Source organism: Ceratotherium simum, chromosome 14 (genome assembly GCF_057802395.1).
Source record: "Ceratotherium simum simum isolate JZ-2026a chromosome 14, ASM5780239v1, whole genome shotgun sequence".
NCBI classification, from domain to species: domain Eukaryota; kingdom Metazoa; phylum Chordata; class Mammalia; order Perissodactyla; family Rhinocerotidae; genus Ceratotherium; species Ceratotherium simum.
The window spans coordinates 37,786,095-37,799,525 of NC_141913.1; the positions used below are offsets into that span (position 1 = coordinate 37,786,095).

At 51.6% G+C, this 13,431-nt stretch overlaps 1 protein-coding gene across 2 annotated transcripts in view; it reads left to right on the forward strand.

The window, feature by feature from the left end:
• Window positions 1-13,431, forward strand: part of CTIF (cap binding complex dependent translation initiation factor) — a 289,119-nt gene that overhangs the window by 164,064 nt on the left and 111,624 nt on the right. The window lies entirely within an intron of this gene.

Sequence of the window (13,431 nt, forward strand, 5' to 3'; positions counted from 1 at the left end):
CCTTTTCTATGAAAGGTAGCATGTGTGTACAACTGAGTCATTTTCTCAGCTAGCTTCGTGCCAGTAGAATTTTGGAGGCCTAACAGTCTCTTTTCGTTTTGTACAGTCCCTGTCCCTTCCAGCCCAAGCTGTCAATGTTTCTGCTGATATAATTATTTTAAAAACTTCATGGGTCTTCCGTGAATTCTGTTGGGGTCTACTTCACTAAGTAAAACCCACCCACAAATCTCCTTAAAATCATCCCTTCTCTACTTTGGGTCCTGCTAAGGAACAACGCCCTTAAGCTCCTTAGAAGCTCTATTATTTGAGAAGATCTGAGAGTCACACATTTGAAATCTTTAGAGCTTTTTGTCTAACTGAACAGTCCTTGGAGGCACCACCATCGATCTTTCTGAGATCCTAACAAAGGATTTCCTAGTCACACCCCAGCCCCATCTTTGGACCATGCTTTCCTGAGAGTGGCTGGATTTGATCTTTGCTCAGGATTCATTTCCTAATTTTAGCATCATTTGCCATCTGGAAAGTCTGGGAATCTGCAAAACTGCAAGTCCTGGCTCCTTTTTTGTAACAGCCCTTCTTTTAGCTCCTCTCTCCTCTCACATTTTACTATACCCAGCAAGAAGAAACCAACACTGCAACACTCTGGCTGGAAATCTCTTAGCTAGATCGTGGGAGCCATTAGGTACGTTTTCTACTTTTCGCATAACTGCAGGAGACAGTGTTGCTAAACATTCTGGTGCTACATAGCAAGAATCTCCCTTCTTCCAGTTCCCAATAATATATTTCTCACTTCCTGTAAAGCCCTCACCAGCGGTCTCCTCAAAGTCCATATTTCTACTCACAGCCTCTTTGTGGCGCTTCAGGTTTTCACTAACACTTATCTCAGAATCCTCTGCTGCCTACCCACTGCCCACTCCCAGAGCCACTCCCACATTTTAGATCTTTGTTAGGGCAGCACCCCACTTCCAAGTACCAAAATCTGCAGTAGTTATCTCTTGTTGTGTAACAAATTACCCCCAAATTTAGCAGCTTAAAATAACAAGCATTTAGTATCTCACACAGTTTCTGAGGGTCAGGAATCCAGCAGGAACTTAACTGGGTGGTTCTGGCTCAGGGTGTCTCATGAGGTTGCAGTCAAGCTGTTGGTGGGGATTACAATCATCTGAAGACTTGATTCAGATGGGGCTGGAAGATCCACTTCCAAGCTCCCTGACGTGGTTGTTGGCAGGACTTAGTTTCTCACTGGCTGTTGGCCGGAAGCTTCATTTCCCTGCAATGTGGGCCTCTCTGTAGGGTGCTCATGACAGAGTGAGTGATGAGAGAGAGAGATGGAAGCTGCCATGTCCTCTGTAATCTAATCTCCACAGTGATATATACAGTCCATTCTGCCATATTCTATTGGTCACACAGACGAATCTTGGTAGAGTGTGGGAAAGGACTACACAAGGGTGTGAATGCCGGGAGGTGGGGGCCACTGGGGGCCATCTTTATCTGTTTCTAGTTTCTTCCTGAGTCATTTTTTTTTGCCACTTTAAATGACCTGGTAAAACCCACCAATAGCTTTGAATGGGTTGAGGTTTTGTGTGTTTTCTCTTTTCTGGTTCAACTTCAGATCTTTCCAAGAATGTCTTCTTTATCCTGTCCTCTCTTCTGTCCTTCCATTCTCCTTGTCCATGGCTCATCTCTACAATGGAGCATGAGTTATAATATTTCCTCCGTGGGGGAGGTTTTAAGCCAGAGATGCTGTTGTCTTAGCTTTGGAACACACCTGACCTCCAGGGTCCAGAAAGTAGTTCCAGGAAATGGGACCTTTCCAAGATACAGACACACACTCACACATATACTTATTTTCCCTTAAACTCTAAAATTTCAATGATTATAAAAGGTTGGGCTTTAATTAGAAGAATGAAATACTTTAATCTGTCAGACACTGATGGGGAAGACACTCTCCTTGGTAGGAGAGAAAAGAATACAAATATTAATACAAACAAAGATGTCCTACATAGCCTTTCTCATAGCATCCCCGCAGCAGGCCTGGGAGGCAGATAACACAGATGCAAGTGTCCCCATTGTGAGAGTGATGTAGATAAGACTCAGAGAGGCTACATGATTTCCTCAAGACCTTGCAGAACTGAGGCTGGTTTCAGACATCAGAATATCCAGATTCTTTTCCATGGGGTTCTGGAACATTGGCCTGGTGCAGGGGAACATGTGCTTCTTTTTCACCCACTCCAGAATAAATGGTGATCTGGAGTTGTTTGCCTGTCTGAGTGAGGGTTGTCCTGCCTGGGAAAGAAGACTATGTATCATAAGGTTCAGAATAATGGGGAGAGGAGAGACATCCCTCAGAAGTGGATATGTTTTGGTGGATATGATGAAAGGTTGTGAGGGACCACACAGTAGTGGTACAGTGGTGATGGGCAAAACAGGACCCCTTTAATCTGTCCCTTCCAATCTACCCAAATGCTCTTCCCCCTCCATTCTGAAGGCATCACTAGAAGGACTTCAGGAGGTGCTGGCTCCAAGTGGACCCATTGGAATGAAATGATAATAAGCCCCTTTTGTCTACAGCTGCGCTGCCTAATACAGTGGCTATTTAAGTTAGTTAAAGTTAAAGTTAAAATTTCAACTCTTCAGTCACACCAGCCACATTTCAAGTGCTCAGTAGTGACATGTAGTTAACGGTTACAGCATTAGACAGTGCAGATAGAGAACATCTCCCTCCTCACAGAAAGTTCTATTAGGTATCCCTGCTCTGCAGGAGCTCCCCCAGGCTCCAGAGAGCCAGGCATGGGGTGGCTGAGGAAGGAGAGAAGACTGGAGTGGAACAGTCTGAGAGTCTGGGCAGGGGAGGAAGGCCTGAAGAGCAGAAGGAAGAAGCTGAGCTAGAGAAGTGTTCACCGAGCAGCGCGTGCCTCCTCCTCCTCCCTCCCTATGAGGCTCAGGAGGTGTTCGTTCCTCTTCGAGCTGGGTCTAGGGGTAAGGAACAGTGCCTGCCCTGCTGGGGTCCAAAGCCTCCAAGGGCCACTTCCTCAGGGTCTTTGCTCAGAAGCATGGCCTGGAGGAAAGCAGAATGCTACCCCCAGGGAGTGGACTTCAGATTCACCCTGCAGGCCACCAGGACCCCTGAGAGCTGTGCAGCCTCCCCCAGACCTAATGGGGACATCACCGAGAGACCTGAGTGTAGAGCCCTGATTGTGGGCGATCCAGGGCACATCCTTGGGAACAGGGGGAGACACCTGGGAGTTTCTGGGGAATGGAGAGGTCCTCATTCCCCCACTCACCGTTGGATCCTTTGCCGAAACATTCCTGCCCTCTCTACTTGAGTGGAACTCCATTAAGCCTCTCTTTCCCGGAGAACTCTGTGCACAAACCATGTCTCAACAGTGGCCTCCCAGGCTCTGCTCAGGGCACCTGGTGAGAGCTTGGTTTGTTTTTGGTAAGTGAGGGAGTGCCTAGATGGATGAAGTTTCTTCAAACAAAATCTTACATAGAAACTAAACATATAAACCAATAAAAGAAGACTTTCTTAGTTTAAATCAGGTTGAGGCCAGAAACCCAACTGTCCCCACCACCATTATCCCTTTGTCCCCACTTGTGTAGAGTAGTTACTGAAGCTGCTCCTTGTGGAGTGTCCCCCATCCTGGACATCCTGTCTGCATCAGAGGTCAGCAAATTTTTCCTATAAAGGACGAGGTAGTAAAGCTTTCAGGCTTTGTGGGCCACGTGGTCTTTGTCACGGGTACTCAGCTCTGCCGTTGCAGCCCCAAAGCAGCCATTGATACTACGCAAACGAATGAGTGACTGTTCCAACAAAACTTTATTTACAAAACGAGTAGTGGTGGATCTGGCCCATGGGCCATAGTTTGCGAATCCCTGGTCTAGCTTCTCACAGCAACATGAAATCACCTTTCTGCCTCTGCTCTCACGGGCCTCTCGGGGCAGACCCAGGTCTGTCTGAGCAGAGCTCATGTCCCCGTCTCTCTACTCTGTTTGGGATGGAGTGCCTGCCAAGGGCTGCCCCTGGGATGGAGGTAACAGGAAAGCCAGGAGAGAGGCCCCGGGGCACCAGGCTGTCTTACCCCACCCCCTCAGCGTGCTATAGTCCTTGGAGACAGTACTGCAGTTCTGAGGGCCGCTGTGCTGGCCGGGTGCTGGGGCTCCAGTCCGATTAACCCCACACGCCCTGTTGGCTCCCTGCCCCAGAATGGACGAAGGTCCCTAGGAATGCATTTTCACATGGAGGCTGCAGAAGGCCTTGCTGGATGCTGCCATGGGAGACCTCAGGATTCAGGGTACCTCAGAGTAGCCAGTGATGCCTCAGGGGTAGCAACAGAAATGGAAAGCTGTAGGAAAAATGGAAGTCATGTGCCCCCTGCTTCCCTGAAGCTGTTAAGGCAGGCCCTGAGAAGGCGGAAGGGAAAGAAGGGCCAGCAGGGCAGTGCACAGACAAGATAGGTCTTGCCTCAGCCCTGGGGCTGCCCAGCCCAGACCCTGCCCTGCATGGGACTCTCCCATGCCTGCCACAGGGCAGCCACCACCTCTGGCATCCCCCTGGAGAAGCTGCTGCAAAGCCCCCCTTCAGCAGGGCCTGTTCTCTAAGTCTACAGCCTAGAGCTAACACAAGGGCCCAAAGCGTCTTCAGGCCAAGAGAAGTCTCTTGCTCCTGGTGCCCCATCCTTGACCAGCCCCTTCTGGACGCAAGTCTTCTCGTTCCTTCTCCTCTTAGGTTCTTTTGGATCTTTGCCTCTCCAATATGGTCCAGCCAGTGCAGCGCTCTTCCTTATGTGGCCTCCACAGTGCACCAGCCGTGCCGCGGAGAGACAGGGCTGCCCAGCTCCCAGCCAGGGTCTCCATCTAGAGCGTAGGCATGTGATCAACCATCTGGGGGCTTTACTCATCTTTGTGCCCTCAGCAGAGGCTGGTGTCCTCTCCGCAGACATTTGATCTACATATTAATAATATTAATAATCATAGTACGAATGAATGTTATTTTGAGAGGCGCTGGGGCCTTGTTGCCTGAACTTCCATTAGAGCATGCCTCTTTTGGGTTAAAAATTCACATTTGCTGTAGTCCCTTCCAAAGTGTAGCTGCCCTGGGGGAGAAGTACCCCAAGGCTCTCAGACACCTTCCTGGGACTGACTTTATTAAGTTTGTGGTCTGCAGACAGAGGAGAGGGGTTGAAGGGGGCAGAAAGGGAAGTTGGAGGAAGTATGTGGGGTGGGGGAGGTGAGAGTGGAATTGAAGGCCCAGCTTGGTTGCCTGATGATTGTGTCTCAGCCCTGCCTGCCTGTTTTGGGAGTGGCGGCCTCCCGCATCCTTTAAATCCCTCAGATCCCACCCAGCCTGAGTGGTTGAAGCAGGACTAGCTGGGCTCTTTGCTCTCCTGGGGGAGCCTGCTGAGTGTGGGGTCAGGAGAGGGACTCTCCGGGGACTGATGGAGCCAGGCCAAGCCCCAGGGAACATCCTGCAGTCGAGAAGAGTAACAGGGACACAGATGGCCTGGCAGGGGTCTCTGGTCCCCGTCAGCCCTGGCTGCCAGGGATGAGGCATACCCGCTTCCGTGAAGGGCTTCTGGGTGAGTATTTAGAAGGCATCCCAGGGGGCTGAGCTGGCCCATTCCACCACAGTGCAACTGGGAGTGTTGGGGAAAAGGAAGAAAATTCTCTCCGAGTCTGCCCAAGGTTTTTCATTCTGTGAGAGCAGCATTGTGAAAGAAGTCAGCTTGCCTCGGCCTCCCTTCGTAGGGCACCCTCCCAACTCTGCTCACATTGCTGCCCCTAACTCCCCGGTCGTGGTCCCTTTCCCCCTGGAAATCATGACTAGCCCGTCCCTTCTCCAAGTCGCTCAGGGCTGGGTCTCAGCCCATGTAAAGGCCTACCTTCCCATCCTAGGACTCCTGTGTGCATTTTAGCCAGGGGCGGCAATTTGGGGTACACTAGAGCGGGTATTTGGAGACAGAGCTGGCCATCTCCCCTGAAGCAGGATTGGCTCTCAGCAAGGCCATTAGGGATGGTGGGTTCTCTGATCTCCGCCAAGCCTGCCCTGTGAACCCTGACTCAAATCCAAGACGAACGTCCAGCAGGGGGAGGGGCCAGACTGGAAGAGAGGCCTCAGGCCCCACCTGCTCCCTGTGGGGCAGGGAGTGGGGGAGACATTCAAGGCTACCCCTTCTTCTGGCAATGACTGCCCACCAGAACTAGGTCAGGGCCCCCCCACCCCTGGAGTATCACTGTGGTCAAAGAGATGACATCAGATGAGCTGCGTTAAAATTGGTCGGATCCCAGGATTCATTGGGGTGTGTTTGCCTCGTGTTTATCATCAGGGCAGCATTCTAGGGGAGAGAGGGAAGTTTTCTCTCAGAGGCCGAAGCCCTTTGCAGTGTTGACCTCACCCACCTCCTGATTCCCGGGTGGTGGGAGCAAGCCTGTCCCCAGCCCCTGGACAGATGGGTAAGTGGGAAGAGAGGGTCCGCTGAGAGCTTCTCACAGGCTGAGGTCTATGTGAGGCATTCCACGAGCTTACAGACTAGTTGAGAGAAAAGACGTAATGAACAATTCACACTTAACAAAATTTGTGTGTGTTTGTGTGCGTGTGTAGTGTATATTTTATGTTTGTGTGTACGTGTGATGTGTGTGCATGTGCGCAGTGTGTGTACATGTGTGTGTGTGTCTATGTGTGTGTGTGTGTAATAGTACAATGCCAGGCCACAGGCCTTAGGACTTCAGAGGAAGGAGAGATTTCTAGCCAAGAAGGCTTCCTGGAGGAGGTAGAACCTGATCTGTCTCTTCAGTGGGGTCAGGCGGAGGGCAGGAGGAAGCGCATTCCTGGGGAGTGACTGAGCAGAGGCAAAGGCCTCGAAGTGGGACCTGCCTGGTGTGGTGTTCAGGGACAGTGGGCAGGCCGGCCTGACTGCAGAGGACACTGCTGCGGGGCCGAGGAGAGAGGGCGTGTCAGGGAAGTGAGCCCTCTGCGAAGGGCCTGAAAGGCCTGCAGAGGGTTGAGGCCCGGTGCACCAAGCTTTAGACACATCTATGGATGCATCGTATGCAGATGTCCAGGCTAGGAGACGACATCCTTGGAGGGGAACAGCAGGTGCCAGGGCATGTGTCAGAAGGGATGTGGCATGTGGAGGGTGGCGCAGAGGAGGACAGTTGGTGTTGAAGAGAAGAGGGAGATGAGATAGGAAGCTGGAGGAAGAGAGGAGTCAAGAGGTAAGGAGAAGGTACCTGAACAGGATCTGTATCTGCTGGTGTTCAAGGCAGCCTCGGGTTTTTGTCTTGAGTCCCAGAGCCCAGTTCTCATCCTTTCAGGCTGGAGTCTGTAGAATGCTTGCTGGTGATGAAGTTTCCCCCATCAAAATAGGTCGCAATCAAAATGGGAGACGTCCTCCTCTCCAGGGGCACTTAGCGCTGGTGAGGAGGCAGAGGTGCTCCCATCCCACCTGCCGTGCTCCCTGAGAGCTTGGCCCCTGCATCCTGGGTAGAGACAGTAAACAGCCAGGCGTGCCAGCGGAGGGGAGAAGGGATGGCCTCTGGGGAGGGCTGGGCTGCTTGTTATCCGTGTGTCAGGGGAAGTGGGGGAGTCAGAAAGGGCACGCCAGGGTGGTCTGGTGGTTAGGATGGCCTCGTTCCTGGGAACGCTTGCCACAGAGCCTTTTCCCCAGCTTCTCCATAGCAGCAACTGTTCCTCCCCCGAGTGTTAGGAAAACCTGCAATTACCCAGCCGCCCCTGGGTGGGAGGGTTCAGACCTCCTCTTCTTTCTTCCAAGATACACTGAGTCAGGAGCCAGTCAGTGCAGAAAGTGGACTCCTCTCCCACGTTCCTTCCCGCACGGCCCCCTGGGGGCCGTGGTTAATGAGCTTGGTGATTATGTGTTTCACGTCTGGGATTAGGAAGGTGAAGAGGGTTGGATGGAGGCCTGTGCCTCTCCGGGCTCTGAAGCCAGCCGTCCTGCTCTTGGCATGCTCTGGGGCCACTCAGCAGATCCCACAACCTCCCCGGGGTGTGGGGCCCTCTCTGCCTCCAGCTGCGCAGGGCGGAAGTCGGAGCTGTGGCTGGAAGCTTGGGAGACGACTCTGAGCTGGAATGTGTGATGCACGGCTGCGTGGAAAGCTCCACCTGGGCTGCCACTTCGGGGTGGCTCAGGGTTCTGCTCTTTCCTTTTCTTCCGGTGATTTTTCTTTTGGGCCCGTTTATTTCCTGGCCTCTTGCCTTTACTTGTGTGAGTAGTGGTTGGGGGTGTGGAGAGAGAAGGAAAAACAGAGAGAATGGGTGGCTCCAGATCTGAAATTTTCTCAGGGGAAGAAAGAATAAAAGCAACCTTATGCATCAGGAACTTTCTGGATGTGGACCACCGTAGCCAGTGAGCCCCCAATGAGTCACCCAGTGCCCCGCTGTTCCACTCACATTCTGGCACCTGTGAACTCCCTAGCATGATACCTGCTCAGCTGGCTGCTCCCTGCTGAACCCCTGCTTTGCCCTCACACTGCCACCTCCTGCTCGCAGCCCTGTCTCCGTGACCCACCACATGGTTCCAAAGCACCCAGCAGCCCTTTGCCATACTCAGAGAAGCCAGTGATGGGCGCTGAGGCAGTCACGTGACAAGCTCCTGTCTTTTCTCCTTCCCCCATAAAAGGGTTGGCTACTTCTATGGCTTTGCCAGGAAGAGGTTCGGGTCGGCCTCTACAAGTGGTCCTCTTATAAACCCACCGTATCCGCTCCAAGGCCTATAGAGATCTTATCCAGGCTCCTCGTTTTGCAGCAAGAACAGGGCTCCCCAAAATCAAACACATTGGCAGAGCCAGACTATAACCTGGGTCCCAGCTTCTGCCCTGATACTTCTCCTAGCATTGGACAAGGCCTCATCCTGTGTATCACCAAGAAGCAGGGAATTCTAGAAGTCAGAGCAGGAAGAAACCCCAGGATAACCCATTCCCTTGTAAGCTGCTGCACATGGAATTCTAGAGACTGTCTTCCCCTGATCCAGAGGGTTGGTGCTTACTAGAAAGCAGGATTGAACCACCTTGGTACAGACAATTTAAAAAAAAAAAAATCCATAACTAAAAATAAAAAGCAGAGAGAAATAAATGACCTTAAATAATATTAACTGAACAAAAGAAAAGTGGTAAAAGTATATGTAGTATGCTACTATTTCCCCCTAAAAAGGCAGATCTAAATATATATTCATATGTACTTATATTAAAGATAATGAATGGATGGATAAACCTTAAAACCAATAAAATGGTTATTTACAGAAGGAAAGGGGGAAGAGGAGAAGGAAGACATCGCTGAACACCATGTTTTGCAGCTTTGACTTTGGAACAGTGTAAATATTTTACATAATTATAAATAAAAATTAAATTGAAATGAAAACAAACCTTTTTGCTATACATGAGAAAGCAGGTGCGCTGCCTGAGCTGGGTGTCCAGGCCGGCTCCTGGGGTAGCCGTTTCCCCGAGCTCCAGGCTCCCGGATCCTCCAACCTTCTCAACATCCCGCCGTGGGTGTCTCAGAAACTCTTCAAAGTCAGCATACCCAAGAGCAAGCCTCTGTCCACCCCAAACCTGCCCTCCCCCAGTCCTCCTGGCTCAGGTAACATAGCTCCATCCCTGCAGTTACTGAGGCCAAACTGCTTGGAGACAGCCTTGATTTCTCCCCTTTTCTCCATCCACATCCAGCCTGTCCGAAATTCCTGCCAGTCAAACAGGTCCCGAATCCACCCACTTAGCACCTCTACTCCTGCCCTTCTGGTCCAGGGCACTATTGGCTCTCTCCTGCATTGTTCCTATAACCTCAATGGTCTCCCTGATTCTGCCTTTTTAAATGTCATTTCTTTGTTCAGAATCCTCCAGTAGTTCCCTATTTCACATAGAGTAAGGACCAAAGTCTTTTCAATGGTCTACAAGGCCCCAGATGATCTAGTTCCCATAACCTCTGACCTCATCATCTACCATCCCCCCTCACACTCCACACTCCAGATACACCGGCCTTCTTGGGGGTCTTGAGCACACCAGCAAGCTTCTACCTCGGGGCCTTTGCACTCGCTGTCCCCTCTGCCTGGATTGCTCTGCTTCAGGTATTTACATGACTCCTCCCTCAAGTCTTTGCTCAATGGCTCTGTCTCAGTGAGACCTGTCCTAACCACTCTATCTAGAAGTGCAAACTCTCCCATGGGTGCCGCACCATGCACCAGCACTCCCAATCTTCCCTCCCAGCTTCATATTCTCCATAGAATGTAACACCCTCTGACTTTATGCGTGATGCATTTATTCTGTTTATTAATCTGTATCTCCCCACTAGAAGATGAGGTCCACCAGAGCAGAGCTTTTTGTCAAATTGCTCCCAACCTCATCCCAGTGTCTAGAGCAGAGCCTGGCATACAGTAGACCCTCAGTAAACATGACGGGGTAAATGAATGACAGGACAAGGAGGTAGCCAGCCCTACCCTAGGTTACTTACTTTGTCCTCGCAAGGCCTTTCAGCAACTCACTTACAGTCCTGCCAGCTCTCTGGTCCTGCAGCGTCCCTGCCACAGCCCAGAAATAAGTCTGTTAGACAACCCAAGAAAGCCAGCATTGGCATCTAGATTTGAAGCAGAAAAAACGTCAGTTCCCACCACCCCCTCTGAGCCCTTCGTAAGGAAGGCCCGGGCCTGGGTCGTGGATCAGCGGCTGGTAGGTGGATGGGGATGGATGTTAAGCCTCAAGCGAGACCCTAGAGGATGGGTCATGGTGACCCATGTGCAAATCCTTCTCAGGAGGTGAAGTTCAAGTCAAATCATCACAAATAAGAATCCTCGACATGTCTTCTGGATGCCTTCCCTGCATGGTGCCCAGTCATGGGGGGAATTGAGTGTGCGGGGGCTGGATGAGCCTCCTTGGCTTGACCTCCAGTGGTGGGGGAGGGCTGGGCATTGCCAGACATTACCTCCTCCCCCTTCCCCAATGTCATCTTTTCTCACGTCATGACAGTGTGACGGGAAGAGCACTGGGTGGGAGTCAAGCCCAGGGTGGACCCTCTCTCTTTCCCTGAGTCAGTGAGGGATCTTGAGCAGGCCACCTAACCTTTGGGGCCTCCATTTCTTCACTGGCCAAACAAAGGGACCTGAGTCAGCTGGACTCTAACTAGGGGGGGCCAGCTGTCCTGGTTTACCCTAGACTATCCTTTTTTTATCACTAAAAGTCCTGTATCCCTAGAAACTCCTCAGTCCCGGGCAAACCTGGATGGTTGGTCGCCTTATCTCTAAGGTTGCTACCGCCTCCTGGCATCTGTGACATAGAAATTCCATGAGTGTCATCATCAGGATAGTGTTAATTACTCCTTGAACTCCCCAGCCAATCAGACGTGATTCCTCCTGGCTTAGGAGGCTTCGAAACAGCACAGAGGGACTTGTGGGGCAGAGTTAGCATAGGCCGAAGGAAACTGGGGTGTTTGGAGGGAAAGGCCTCACCCCAAGCTGGACGCTAGGCGAGCTCACCCACTCACCATGGCCTGTGACACCTTCAGAAGGGACAGACTCTTGTTTGATGGGCCTCAGGTGGAAGGTTTTCATTTGGTCTCAAAGGTCCTTCACTCTGCCTGGTGACATACTGTGGGAGAGCCCACGGGCCACCCTGCTCTGGCCCTGGCTCTACCCTTCTTCACTCTTGGGCCTATGGACTAACCTTTCTGTCTCTCATCATCTCTTCATCTTTAAAGAGTCGCAGAAGAATCACTGCCACTCACAGGAGATGGAGTGAGTCCCCATTGTGGATGTTGCACCTATCCTGGATGGGTGATATTCCAAAATGGCGGCCTGGCAGAGAGCAAGCGTCAGAGGCCACAGGAAGCTGAGAGCCCCGTGAGGGAAACCGTTCTGTAATGAGTTGTGGTTTCAAAGTTCACAGGCGCCTTAATCCTTCTGTTAAAGAGCCATGGGAAGGAGCCGTGCTGGTGGTTGGACTATATACTCCTGTCTGTTCCTCACCCTCTACCTCCCGATCCCTCCCACAGCCCACATGTGTGCCTGACCGTCTGGGGTGGCCCAGATTCCTTCCTGCTGATATGCCACGAAGTCCATCAGGGCTACCCCCTGTGTTTCATAAATTCTTAGAGTGCACGTCTTGTGTTCAAAGGGATCTACAAATATCAATGCACATTGTCAGTACAACCTCGCATTGAGGTAGGTACCGTTGTATCCACATTTTACAGGTGAGGGAACTCAGGCAGAGAGAGGTGACATAACTGGCCCAGGTCACACAGCGAGGCAGAGGCAGAGCTGGGGCCTGAATTCAGCTTCCCCTCTTTCTCTTGGCTCAGCCTCTCGCGACCTTTCTTGGCCACCAGTGACTCAGCCACTCCCTGGCCTGGCCACCGCCCCAGCCCTATCCCTGAAGCCTACCTCTGACCATCCAGCTTCCAGACTCAGCGGAGGCTTCCTCCAGCCAGAACCAAGATTCCTCCCCTTCCTCTACCATCGGTATGCAGAGCCCCCCAAGACCTGCCCCAACCTAACCTTCCAGAATTTCTTCTCACCTCCCCACCCTCACTGCCCGTTGCACCTGTGTCTCAATCAGCCAGCCCACTCCTCGCTCTCTGACCATGCCCAGGACTTCCCTGCTGGGCCATCTTTCCTCCCTCATAGAAATCCCGCCCATACTGCTAGGCCTCTCTGCTTGTACGAGACTCCACCCCCCAGGGTCAAACGGGTTGTCCCTCCATTTCCCAGGGCACTTTATGCTGGATGCCCAGAAACAGGAAGGGTTTTATAGCCATCAGTCAAGGCGTCGGGGCTACTCAAGTCCTTGCCCTTGGCCTACCCTGACCATCCCTCGGTGTCCCCGGAGCGTAGAGAAGCTCTGGCTTCAGAAGGAGTGGGGTCCAGCTCCCTGAACCTGTCCCCTACTGCAGTCAGCTCATTGGAAGCCTGGGGCAGCCAAAAACAGACCATTAAAGATTACTGACAGGTTGTACAAATATTACAATGTTAGAGCTTAACAGATCTCTAGAAATCATTTTCTCTAGCCCCCACCCCTCTGCCAAGTCTGGAAGGATAGCATGGGCTCTCCCCAGCTTCCCTTTCTAGCTGTGTGACCTGGGCAGGTTACTTAACCTCTCTGTTCCTGTTTTGTCGGCTGCAAAGTGAGGATAATGTTGCTGTCTACCTATAGAGTTGTGGGGATGATTGAATAAGTTAATTTTTGTTCTTAGAACAGTGTCTTGGACGTAGAAAGTACCATTCAAGTGTCATTCATCATCAGGGTTGTTATTATTATTATTGTTGTTGTTATTATTATAAAAGAGAACTGGGGCCCAGAGAGGTGTTTTCATTAACCCAGGGGCACACAGCTGGTAGCCACAGAGCTGGAGTGGACCCCAGGGTCCCACCTCTCTCTTTCCAGCCAGCGTCCCCTGTTACTTTGCCTCTCCGTCTCCTTTGGTGCACGTTG